Raw genomic sequence first — 13,639 nt, forward strand, 5'->3', positions numbered from 1 at the left:
ATGGCGGTCAAGAAGCAGGCCGCACCTCTGTCCCCGCGCTGACTCCGGGCCAACCAAGAGGCGAGCCCCAGTCCACGCTGTCACCACCACCACAATGCCTCTGGACGCCCCCGCTAACGCCTCTCCAAGCCGCCGATAGCGGCAGGCGATCCGAGCCAGCAAGGCCGCCGGGCCGCAGCAAGGACGGGGCCGGATGGTCCCGCGGAATCTACAGATCGGCGTCCCTCACCAAAAATAGGACAGCCGGAGTTAAGGGGCAAGCCGCACACACAGCGGGGCACAACGGCAGGCTCAGATGGGCATCAGGGGGCCAGATAATTAAGACGAAAGACGGGCGGCGCCGGAGAGACAGAGAAACGCGTCTCACTCCGCCACCATCTTAGCTACGCCCCCCACAGCTGCATTTAAATGGTCAATGTACCAGGGGAGGCAGAAGTGCACGAACAGTTTTCATTTGCCAGAATAATATGCTCGAGTAGTAGGTCTGCGCATTCCTTGAGGATGGCCATACACACTGTAGAAAGGTTAAGGTAACCAAACTGTGGGGCCTTAGGAGCCAATTCGTAACGTAAGATGGAGTTGCTTGGGGTCTAGGTGCCAGATCTTTCTGTGGTTCTGTGTGAGAAGGTCTGGCCAGTTGGGCAGCTTCTCGTGTGGGACTATGGCTAGGTCCAGGAAGGTGGTAAACCAGGGTTGTGTGGCCCAAGCAGGAGCCACCTAGATGATCGCTGTTACGTCTGCCAGAGCCTCCGCACCATGACAAGAAGTGGAGAGAAGCAAAAGCAAAGTCAAATGTACCTGACCAGTTCATCCATAGTGTGTTGCCAAGGGACTATGGGCACCAGAAGGTGAAGCGTGCCCATTTTGCATTTTTAGCAGTGGCAAAGAGATGTATAGCAGGGAATCCCCAATGGTGGAAGTACAGGTGCAGGACTTGCAGGTTGAGTTCCCACTCATGGACTTGTTGCTACATCCTGCTGATCAGGTCTGCAAAGTCGTGGTCCACCCCAGGAAGGTACTCCACCAGTAGATTGACTCCGTGGTGCAGGTTTCTTCGCCAAATGCCCGGAGTCAGTGCTGACAACTCAGGATAGTGAGTACAGCCCTATTTCTGGACATAGTACATAGCGGTCATGTTGTCGGGGTGAATGTGGGTTCACTTTGTTGTGAATGTGACAGAGGAAGGCTTTAAGAGCTAGCTAGATGGCTAACAGCTCGAGGTGGTTGATGTGGAGACTTAGTTAAGGGGGTAATGTCCATAGGACCTGGACAGTGAAATCTTGCAAGTGCGCCCCCACCCTGCCAAGAAGGGATGCGTCTATTGTCACAGGTACCTGCAGAAATGAGCCGAGAAAGGCCAACCCTCAACAGGTTGCTGGCGTTTCACCACTGCAGATAGTGAGGAGTACAGCTCCAGATCAACACTAGATCCTCTGTGACCCTCTGCCTGAGGCCATTGAACTGAAAGGCACTCCTGCAACAGGTGCATGTGTAATCTGGCGTGAGGGACCATGGCAATTCAACAGGCCATCATGCTGAGGAGGCGAATGGCTATCTGGACAGTTACTAGTCGATCTGGCTGGAAAAAGAACAAGGAGTTACTTTTGAAAGGATGGGACCCTTGTTGAACTGGGGAAGGTCTTCCCTACCACAGAGTTGAGAACCACCCCAAACAATGGTTGGCGATGGAAGGGCTGGAGATGGGATTTTCCGGCATTGATGAAGAACCCTTGACTATGAAGGAGGTGTATGGCAATCGGAGTATGAGCGAAGCAACTTTGTTGGGTTGTGCTCTTTATCAGCCAGTCATCTAGGTAAGGGAAGAGGTTGATGCTTGTGTGCCCGAAGTATGCAGCTACCACTGCAAGACATTTAGAGAACACTCTGCTGGTGCTGGTGACCCCAAAGGGCAGGACTTTGAATTGGTAATGCTGGCCACTTACCACAAATCAGAGGAACCAGCGGTGAGCAGGGTGAATCGGGATGTGAAAGACAGCCCTGATGTAGCAGTGAGTTGATGAACAAGTTACTTACCTTCTGTAACGATAGATCTGTAAGAAACATAGGTTACTTGTAGATTCCTTACCTTAGAATATCCCCCAGGCGTCTGACTGGATCCAGAAAGTTTTTTCATCAGCAGTACCCTTGCGCGTCGGTAGGCGGTGTCTGTCGACTCCGTGTCCATCGTTGGCATCGTGGTCATCGGGATGACGTCGCGGAGGTTACTTAAACGCCATCCTCGCTCACTGACGTCAGTTCTGTACAAGACTTTCAGCACCAGGAACACAGAGCCATGCAAGACACTGACGACTGGTGCACAAATGACAATCGCAGAACTGGCAGGATGGGTGGGGCGGTAAGGAATCTATAACTAACCTATGTATCTTTCAGATATATAGTTACCGAAGGTAAGTAACTTGTTCATCTGAAAGAAACAGTTAGTTATAGATTCCTTACCTTAGAATAGATACCCCAGCAATACCAACCCCGGAGGTGGGTCTGCGTACCAAGATCACACCAGAAAGTCCTGGAGAACAGAACGGCCAAAGAAGCCGTCTCCCCAGACTTGGCTGTCCAGGCAGTAGTGTTTGGTGAACGTGTGCAGCGATGGCACAGTAGCCGCCTGACAGATGTCATTCAGAGGGACTCCTCGTCCCAAAGCAGCAGTGGATGCTGTCCCGTGGAATGGGTGCATAGCCCCACTGGAGGTTCCTTTTTAGCAACAGAATAACAGGCTTTAATACACAACATGATCTATCTAGAATTGGTCCGCATGTGTACGGCCCGACCTTTCTTGGCGCCCACGTAGCCGACAGAGTTGGTCATCCACCCGGATCTGTTTGGTGCGATCCAGATAGAAGGAAAGCGCACGCTTTGGGTCCAGACGGCGGAGCCTCTCTTCCTCTTTCGAAGGATGAGGGGGCGGAAAGAAGGTGGGCAAAGTGATGGTTTGCCCGATGTGAAAGGGGGTGACCAACTTGGGAAGAAAGGATGGACAAGTTCTTAGGACAACCTTGTCCGGATGTACAGCCAGGAAAGGAGGCTTGGATGAAAGAGCCTGGAGCTCACTCACTCTTCTAGCAGAGGTGATGGCAACCAGGAAAGCAGTCTTAAGAGTCAAGAGTCGAAGAGGACAGTTGTGAAGCGGCTCAAAGGGAACACGCATCAAATAGGTCAAGACCAAATTCAAGTCCCACTGAGGCATCACGAAGGGAATAGGAGGAAAGAGATGAGTGATGCCCTTTAAGAAACCATTTACAACCGGGGACTTAGAGAGAAGGCTGATCAGGGAGCCTTAGAATGCCAAACATGGCCGAAAGATAGTCCTTGATAGTGTCCAGAGCAGAGCCCTGCCGGGCCAAAGAAAGGAGGAACAAGAGAACCTCAGAAAGGGGGGCAGAAAAGGGATCCATAGCCTTTGCTGCGCACCATGCCACAAAATCGGCAGGCGTATACAGTCTTACTGGAGAGACGCCTGGCTGCAAAGATTACATCACAGACTTCGGAAATCAAGTCAAATGACATCAACTGCAGCCGCTCAAGCTCCACTCAAGGAGGTGGAGGCTGAACAGGATCGGGTGGAGGACCGTCCCCTGCTGCTGCGACAGAAGATCCTCCCGAAGAGGCAGGCTGCTCCGGGGATCGATGGCCATGTTGAGCAGCTTGGGATACCAGACTCTGTGCCCAGTCCGGGGGAACAAGAATTACTTGGGCCCGGTCGCACCTGATCTTCTACAGCACTCTGGGTAGAAGTGGTATAGGCGGAAAGGCGTGAGAAGACCGCAACTCCAATCGCAACGAAAACCAGCACCTAGCGAGTGCCGCCTTGGAAATTCCAACGTGCAGAATTGCTGACATTGCGCGTACTCTTTGGTGGCGAATAGATCTAACCAAGGCTCTCCACACTGCAGAAAGAGACCTTGCACCACCTCCAAGTGAAAACGCCATTTGTGATCCATCATGCACCTGTGGCTGAGTTTGTCCACCCTGGCGTTCAGAGAACCTGCCAGGTGTTGAACCACCAGAGATATGTCCTGATGTTCCAGCAATGTCCATAGGCGCAGGGCCTCCTGACATAGGGTTTACAACCCCACCTCGCCCTGTTTGTTGCAGTACCACATGGCGGTGTTGTTGTCCGTGAACGTCTACACTACTCTTCCCTGGACAGAGGGAAGGAATGCCTTTAGTGCAAGACGGATCACCCGAAGCTCAAGAAGGTTGATGTGGAGCTCGGACTCCGCCGGAAACCAGAGGCCTCTAATCTCTGCTTCTCCCATGTGGCTGCCCCATCCCAGAAGGGATACGTCCGTCACCACTGTGTGTTCTGGTTGGGGAAGGGAGAGGGATCTGCCGTTGACCCAATCCTAGTTCCGTGAGCCACCACTGCAATTGCCGTGCAGAGCCGTCTGAGATCTGGACGTAATCGAACAGATTCCCCTGATGCTGCGCCCACTGGAACTTCAGGTCCCACTGCACAGCCCGCATATGCCACCTGGCATAATCGAACAGCAGGATGCAGGAGGCCATGAGGCCCAGCAGCCTCAAGGTCATTCTGACCGATACCCGGGATAGGGGCTGAAAGATCAAAATCATAGCCAGAATATCCCGGACTCCCTGTTTGGGAGGATAGACCGGAAACTGCGTTGTGCACAAAACCGTTCCGATGAAAAGGAGCTTCTGAGAGGGAATGAGGTGCGACTAAAGCACGTTGACGGAGAACCCCAGGAAATGCAGGAGGTTGGCCGTAGTCTGGAGGTGAGAGAGGACTACCTGGGGCGAGCCCACCATGTGAGAAAGTGCCATCTTTCTTGCATGGTATGCCCCCACTGTTTGCTGAACTGCTGAATGTATTTTGACTGAGTGTGCCCTGGACTCCTGCCAATCAGGTGCCCAGGGCCTATGTTCCTTCCCTAAACAAAAACCTCAAAACCAAATTGGCAAATCCTGGCCTCATGTCAGCCCCTGGTAAGTGGTACCCAGGGCCTTGTGGCCAGGGAAGGCCTCTAAGGGCTGCAGCACTCATTGTGCCACCCTTAGAGGCCCTGTACCCTAACACACACACACTGCCCTGGCAGACTGAGTGTCTGGGTACAAGACAAAACAGAGTCGACATGGCACACATCCCTGTGTGCCATGCCCACAACCTAAACTGCCCTGGCATCCATCAGCCACCCCTCTAGCTGGGTGCCCTATGCCAGTGGTGTGGGCACAGAGGCAGGAGCCCTGTGTCCCTACAGTACCCAGGTCCATTCCTGGGCCCTGTAAGTGCAGTGCTGCCATTTAAGAGTACATGTTGCTGGGAGCTTGTCAAACACGAACTCCACAGCACCATAATGGGAGCACTGAAGACTGAGAAGTTTGGTATCAAACTGCTCAGCACATTAAACCCACACTGATGCCAGTGTGGGATTTAATGTACCAAGCACCACAGAGGGCATCTTAGAGATGCCCCCGAAACCTAACCTACAATCCACGTCTGGGAGGCTGCCTAGGCAGCCACACAGCAGGCATGTTGCTGGACCCCTGGGTAGGAGAGCCCCTGCTCTCCTGGGTCTGCAACAATACACATCCTGAGTGAGGTGCTAAATCTCCTCCCCCAGGATGGGCAGGGGGACGCTTCAAAGGCATGCCGCCTCTGTGAGCTTCCCCAGGCCACTGAAACCCCCGCTCTGGCGGGAAGCTTGGCCGGAAACCCCAAATAAGGACAGGGGATATGCCAGCCTGCCAACCCCACCCCTCAGGTGGGGGAGGCGAGGTGAAGCACATCTCCGGGCTCTCGCCATCTTGAAGATGGGAAGCCCTGCCCAATCAGGACTAGGCTACTGCTCCCCTCCCACAAGGGAGAGGCAGGATAGGGGGTGTACCCACCCCAGGACAGGGACCCATTGGTCCCTGCCCTTCACCTACCTGTAACACCCCTAAATCTAGTATTTAGGGGCACCCTGAACCTTCCCTCCCCAGATTCCAGATTCCAAAACCCGAAGAAGAGCAAGAAGAAAGAAGATCTGCCCTGCAGCTGCTAAGAAGAGGAAGACACCAACTGCTTTGGCCCCAGCCCTACCGGCCTGTCGACCCTCGAACCTGCTCCTGCTCCAAACCGGCATCTCTTGTGGCCAGCAACCTCATAAACCCCGGAGGACCTGGCTACCTTTTGGCTCTAAGCCCCTGGGACTCCCATGAGTAGAGTCTCTACTCAAAATCTACTGCTAATCCCTGGCATCAGCCCGGAACCGCGAACCCTTCACACTCTGCACCCACCAAGCCTGGCCTGTGCCGGAGTGAACAAAGACCACGAGCATGACCCCACGGCAACTGTGATCCCGAGTCCGGCACCCAAGGACTTCCCTCGACACTCCTGAAGACGCCTGCAGCCTCAGAACCAGGTGCCCCCCCCAACCGCGATCAACAGAGGGTAAGATTTCCCAACACCAAAAGGCACCCCTGCACCCGGCGCCCCCCGTGCCTAACCCCGTGGTAACTACCTATCCTCCAACTACCCAACTTACCTCTCGAAGTGGTGGTGGCACCTGAAGAATCTTCGTCCCCGAGCTTGCAGTCTTTTTCTAAACCGGAGCTTTCCCATTGAAATCAATTGAGCGCTCTAAGGCTCAAAAGCACCCTGCACCCAGCCGCCGAGTGGCCCTGGCAGTGCAACCTCTACACCTATCTACTTCCCCATTTGCCCTGAGCAAATGACCAGGAGCCCAGCTCTCACAGCCACGTGGCCTGCTAGTCAGCAGCCACCAACCAAACCCCCCTACCTCTCATAGGATAACATTGGGCCTAACTCTCTCTGCACCCGGCTGCCCCTGTGTCGCTGAGGGTGAAACAACTGTACCTATCTAACACTGGGGGACCCCTCAGTCTATGCCCAGAACCTTAACTCTGCCAGTCGAGTACTTGCCTTTAAACCGATAACTCAATTTTCTCCATAGAGTAACATTGACTGGTTTCTTCTGAAATTTCTTTTAAGTGTGGACTTTTCAAAACTTACAATATTCACCAAAAATCAGCAGAGTAACGAAAACGAAAATACTCACCTGCTATTAGGTGAGCTCCCAGTGCTGGATCTTGGTGCCCAGCACTGAATCTGAAAAATACTTACAACTGTACGTACCAGTAACCCAATTTTCTCCCATAGGATCATTGACTGTTTTTCTGTGAAATGTCTTCTAAGTGTCAATTTCTGCAAACTTTAAATATTCTTTAAAAATCGTATAACTTCTGAAAATGCAATTACTTACCTGTTTTGAGATAAAGGTCCCAGTACTGAGTCTAGGCACCCAGTACTGGATTACAAAAGTAACGAGAACATACTATACCTGCAACTTGAATTTTCTTCCATAGGGAATCATTGACTGTTTTCTATGAAATTTCTTCTAAGTGTCAACTTTTAAAATAGCAAAATATTACTTAAAAATCCTAGTAGTAACTAAGTCGACTTTTATCACTTGTTCCTAAGTACTGTCCCATGACAATCTAGGATCCAGTCCTGGAATCCCAAAAGTAATCCTGAAAGTAATCTATTGCTAATAACTTGAAACTTCCATTGAACGCAATGCATTATTGTGCTTAAAACGGTGTTGCCTATTGCAACAACTTGCAACTTTCTACAAAAGCCAATTGCATATTGCAAAAGTATTTATATAAAGCATCTCATTCTGAGAAAGTATATTTTAATTCCTATTGCTGGTTCTAAAATAAAACAGACATATATTTTTTATATAAACCATTGGCCTAGAGTTCAGTTATTGAGTGTGTGAAATCATTTTGCTGACTGTGTGTAAAACAAATGCTTTACACTGTCCTCGGATACTGCCTTACTGCTCGACCAAGCTACCAGTTTAGAGAGTAAGGTTATATCTAACTTTAGCCTCTACCAAACCTCTGGGGACTGTGGACTCTGTACACCCTGTACCTAATTTTGGAATAGTATATACGAGCCACTTTCTCACATTGGTGGATCAGCGGTGGGATACAAACTTGAATTTGTTGGACTACCTAGTTACCATCTGATCACACGACAGAACTCTTAAAATTGTCTTTAGAAATTCTGATTGGTCTTTTCCAAAATACTAAAAGTCTTATTAGGGCCTTGCTTAAGTCCCATTAGAATTTTCGAAAAATAAAAGTAACTATAGTCAGGGTAGAGGATTAGAACTGTCAGGTTAGAATGTCTCAAACAAACCCAGCCATTAGTGAAAATAATAACATGGAGCTGGTGGAGGAGCTCGACCTCACACCTTACATACACTTGTCTTTCAAGGAATTGAGGTCCCTATGCAAACTTAAAAATATACCAATGAGCCTGCATCCAACCAAACTAGGGTTCCAGGAGCTCTTGGCTGAGTATGCTAAGGACCACCCATCTGAACATGGTGATGGCCAGTCAGATGAGGAAAGGGAAGAAGAGGGGGAGGAGAGTGACCCCCCACACTATTCCAAAGGGAAGTGAGGGCCCCCATACCCTCACATCCAAGAATTACCATCTGGGGACCTAGAGATCACACAGGTGACTCTGGTACCATCGAGATCACTGGGGGACCCACCACTGAAGAGGACAGCATTTTAGAAAGGCTGGCCAAAATATTAGAGCTAGAGTCCAGGCTCCTGGCTCTAGAAAAAGAAAGGAGAGAGATGGGTTTAGCACCCATCAATGGTAGGAGCAATTCTAAAAACAAGGATAGGGAGGAAACTTCTGATCCTAAAATCCCCAAAGGGATCGTCCCTAAATTTGAGGAAGGTGATGACATCACCAAATGGTTCACAGCCTTTGAGAGGGCTTATGAAATAAGAAGAGTAAAGAAACCTCTCTGGGGGGGGGGGGGGGGGGGGGGGGGGGGCACTCCTGTGGGAACTGTTCTCTCTTAACTGCAGAGACAGGCTTCTGACCCTCTCTGGGCCAGAGGCAGGATCCTATGACCTCACGAGGAAGACTCTGATTGAGGGATTTGGATTCACCACTGAGGATTATAGAATTATACTCAGGGGGGCTCACAAAACCCAGACCCAGTCCTGGATTGTCTTTGTAGACCTCAGCGAAGACACTGGATGGTTGGTTAGCTGGACATGGTGTGCAGTATTTTACTGGATTGTACATTTTATTCATGAAGGAACATATATTGAGTAACTGCACAAATGAAAAGTTGCATCAGCATTTGGTAGACCTAGGTCTAATGTCTCCCCAAGAATTGGGAAAGAAGACAGACCACTGGGTCAAGACTAGGGTGACAAGGACAACCACTGGGGGTGACCAGAAGAAGGTGGTCACAAAACCTCCCCAGGGGAAAGGTGGAGAGAATCCCCAAGATAAAAAGTCTGAGTCTTCCAGAGGGCCCCAAAAACCTGTTCAGGGGGGTGGGACCCAAACTACTCCCTATGTGCCTCAACCCTATAGGGGGAAGAACTTTGATCCCTTAAAGGCCTGGTGTAATAACTAACAAGTCAGGACACCTAACTGTAGATAAATCTTGCCCCCACAACCAAGCCCCTAAGGCACCCAGTACAGCTACTCCTGGGGCAGCTAGTATACAGATGGAATCAGAAGTGTACCCTGAGCAAATCTGGGGACACACTGAGGCGAGTCTAGTCTCACTGGGGGAAGTTGAGTTTGCCACTGTAGCTGTGTGGCCATCCAACTTGAAGAAATATTTGCAGTACCCCTGGGAGAATGGGACTAGGGTAGAAGCTCTGAGGGATACAGGTGCCAGTGTCACTATGGTGAAAGACACACTGGTTTCCCCATAGCAATTCGTGATTGTGAAGTCTTACACAGTCAATAATGCTGACAGTGTCACTACTAGTCATCCCATGGCTATGGTAACATTAGGCTGGGGGGGGGGGGGGGGGGGTTACTGGCCTGAAACAGGTAGTGGTCTCTCCAAAGTTGCCAGCTGCATGTCTGCTTGGAAATGATCTGGAAACCTCAGCCTGGGCTGAGGTTGAGCTAAAAGCACATGCAGCCATGCTGGGCATCCCTGAATTGGTGTGTGTGCAAACCAGAGCACAGAGAAAGAGGAAGGGTGAAAAAGTAAGACTGGAGCTTATAATAATGGCCCAGCCAACCAAGAGAAAAGGTAAGACTCGGGAACCAGCTTCTGTACAGCAGGACATTCAGGACCCCTCTCCACAGGGAGAGGATTTGGATACCCCTGAGGGAACTGAGCCCATGGAAATCGACCCTTACCAGGTTGAACTCTTGGGCCCAGGGGGACCCTCTAGGGAAGAGCTGTGCCAGGGTCAGTGAGACTGTCCCACTCTTGAGAGCCTGAGTCAGCAAGCTGTTTCAGAAGAAAAGAGAGATGTCAGTGGTACCCGCAGAGCTTATTGGGAAGAGGGATTACTGTATGCGGAGGCAAGAAACCCAACTCCTGGAGGTACCGGGGGGGGGGGTGTTAGTGCCACAGAAGTACAGGGAGTTCCTCCTAACTTTGGCTCATGACATCCCCCCTAGCTGGACATCTGGGGCAATCCAAAACTTGGGAAAGTCTAGTGAGTCATTTTTACTGGCCCCAGATGCACCAAAAGGTGAAGGAGTTTGTCAGCTCCTGTGTTACCCGTCATTGTGGGTCCACTTGAACCACCCACAGCCTCAGGGAACAAATTTATTCTAGTAGTAGTGGATCATGCTACTAGGTACCCTGAAGCAATTCCACTTAGGACTACTACAGCTCCTGCAGTAGCCAAGGCCCTCCCTGGGTGTCTTCACCAGGGTAGGGTTTCCTAAGGAGGTGGTTTCAGACAGAGGTTCCAACTTCATGTCTGCTTACCTGACACACATGTGGAAAGTGTGTGGAGTGCAGTACAAGTTTACTACACCCTACCACCCACAAACCAATGGCCTTGTTGAGAGATTCAACAAGACATTGAAAGGTATGATCATGGGTCTCCCTGAGAAACTCAAAAGGAGATGGGATGTCCTGTTACCATGCCTGCTTTTCGCTTACAGGGAAGTACCACAGAAGGGAGTAGGTTTCTCACCCTTTCAACTTCGGTTTGGTCATCCTGTAAGGGGACCACTTTGTCTTGTAAAAGAGAACTGGGAGAGGCCTCTCCAAGAGCCCAAACAAGACATAGTGGACTATGTGCTTGGCCTAAGGTCCAGAATGGCTGAGTACATGGAAAAAGCATCCAAAAACCTTGAGGCCAGCCAGGAGCTCCAGAGGCACTGGTATGACCAAAAAGCGGTACTGGTTGAATTTCAACTTGGGCAACAGGTGTGGGTTTTGGAGCCAGTGGCACCAAGGGCCCTCCAAGATAAATAGAGTGGCCCTTACCCTATCCTAGAGAGAAAGAGGGAGGTCACCTACTTAGTTGACCTGGGCACTTGCAGGACACCCAAAAGGGTTATCCATGTGAACCGCCTTAAGCTCTACGATGACAGGGCTGACATCACCATGCTGATGGTGACTGATGAGGAACAGGAAGCAGAAAGTGAATCTCTCCCAGACCTCCTCTCCTGCAGCCCACAAGATGGGTCAGTAGATGGTGTAGTCTTTTCAGACTCCCTCTCTGCCCAACAGCAGACTGACTGCAAGCAAGCCTGGCAACAGTATGCTAGCCTCTTTTCCCTGACCCCTGGTCTGACAAACTGGTGTACCCATGATGTGGACACTGGTGACAGTGCACCTGTCAAGAACACAATCTATCGACAGTCAGACCAAGTCAAGGAAAGCATCAAAGCTGAGGTCAGCAAGATGCTGGAGTTAGGGGTCATTGAACCCTCTGAGAGCCCCTGGGCTAGCCCTGGGGTTCTGGTCCCCAAACCTCATCAACAAGGTGAAAAGAGATAGATGAGGTTCTGTGTGGACTATGGAGGGCTCAACTCTGTCACCAAGACAGATGCTCACCCTATTCCAAGAACAGATGAGCTGATAGATAAATTAGGGGTAGCCCAATTCCTCAGTACCGTTGACTTAACTGCAGGGTACTGGCAGATGGCATGGCCCCAGGAGCAAAAGAAAAGACAGCATTCTCCACCCCTGATGGACATAATCAGTTTACTGTGATGCCCTTTGGGTTAAAGAATGCCCCTGCCACCTTCCAGAGGTTGGTGAACCATGTCCTGGCTGGGCTGGAGTCCTTTAGTGCAGCTTATCTTGATGATATTGCGGTCTTTAGCTCCACCTGGCAGGATCACCTGATCCACCTTGGCAAGGTTTTAGAGGCTCTGCAAAATGCAGGTCTCACTATCAAGGCATCCAAATGCCAGATAGGGCAGGGAACTGTGGTGTACTTGGGCCACCTTGTAGGTGGAGGCCAGGTACAACCCTTACAACCCAAGATCCAGGCCATCCTAGACTGGGTAGCTCCAACAACCCAGACCCAAGTCAGGGCATTCCTTGGCTTGACTGGGTATTACAGGAGGTTTGTGAAGGGATATGGGTCCATTTTGACCCCCCTCACAGAACTCACCTCCAAGAAGATGCCCAAGAAGGTTAACTGGACAGTTTGTTGCCAAAAGGCTTTAGACACCCTAAAAGAAGCAATGTGCTCAGCACCAATTCTAAAAGCTTCAGATTATGCCAAGCAGTTCATAGTGCAGACTGATGCCTCTGAGCTAGGGATACGAGCGGTCCTATCCCAGACCAATGATGAAGGCCAAGACCAACCTGTTGCTTTTATAAGCAGGAGGCAACTCCCCAGAGAGCAGTGTTGGAGTGCCATTGAGAGGGAGGCCTTTGCAGTGGTTTGGTCCCTGAAGAAGTTGAGGCCATACTTGTTTGGTACTCACTTCCTAGTTCAAACTGACCACAGACCTCTCAGATGGCTAATGCAGATGAAAGGGGAAAATCCAAAACTACTAAGGTGGTCCATCTCCCTACAGGGAATGGACTTTGAAGTGGAACACAAACCAGGGACTGCCCATGCCAATGCAGATGGCCTTTCCAGGTTCTTCCACTTAGACAATGAAGACTCCATAGGGCAAGGATAGTTTCATCACCTTTCGTTTGGGGGGGGGTTGTGTGAGAAAGTGCCATCTTTCTTGCATGGTATGCCCCCACTGTTTGCTGAATTGCTGAATGTACTTTGACTGAGTGTGCCCTGGACTCTTGCCAATCAGGTGCCCATGGCCTATGTTCCTTCCCTAAAAACAAACAAAACCCAAATTGGCAAACCATGGCCACATGTCAGCCCCTGGTAAGTGGTACCATAGGTACCCAGGGCCTTGTGCCCAGGGAAGGCCTCTAAGGGCCGCAGCACTCATTGTGCCACCCTTAGAGGCCCTGTACCCTAACACACACACACACACACTGCTCTGGCAGGCTGAGTGTCTGGGTACAAGACAAAACAGAGAGTCGACATGGCACACATCCCTGTGTGCCATGCCCACAACCTACACTGCACTGGCATACATCAGCCACCCCTCTAGCTGGGTGCCCTATGCCAGTGGTGTGGGCACAGAGGCAGGAGCCCTGTGCCCCTACAGTACCCAGGTCCATTCCTGGGCCCTGTAAGTGAAGTGCTGCCATTTAAGAGTACATGGTGCTGGGAGCCTGTCAAACACAAACTCCACAGCACCATAATGGCAGCACTGAAGACTGAGAAGTTTGTTATCAAACTGCTCAGCACATTAAACCCACACTGATGCCAGTGTGGGATTTAATGTACCAAGCACCACAGAGGGCATCTTAGAGAG

This window comes from Triturus cristatus, chromosome 12, assembly GCF_964204655.1.
Source record: "Triturus cristatus chromosome 12, aTriCri1.1, whole genome shotgun sequence".
NCBI classification, from domain to species: domain Eukaryota; kingdom Metazoa; phylum Chordata; class Amphibia; order Caudata; family Salamandridae; genus Triturus; species Triturus cristatus.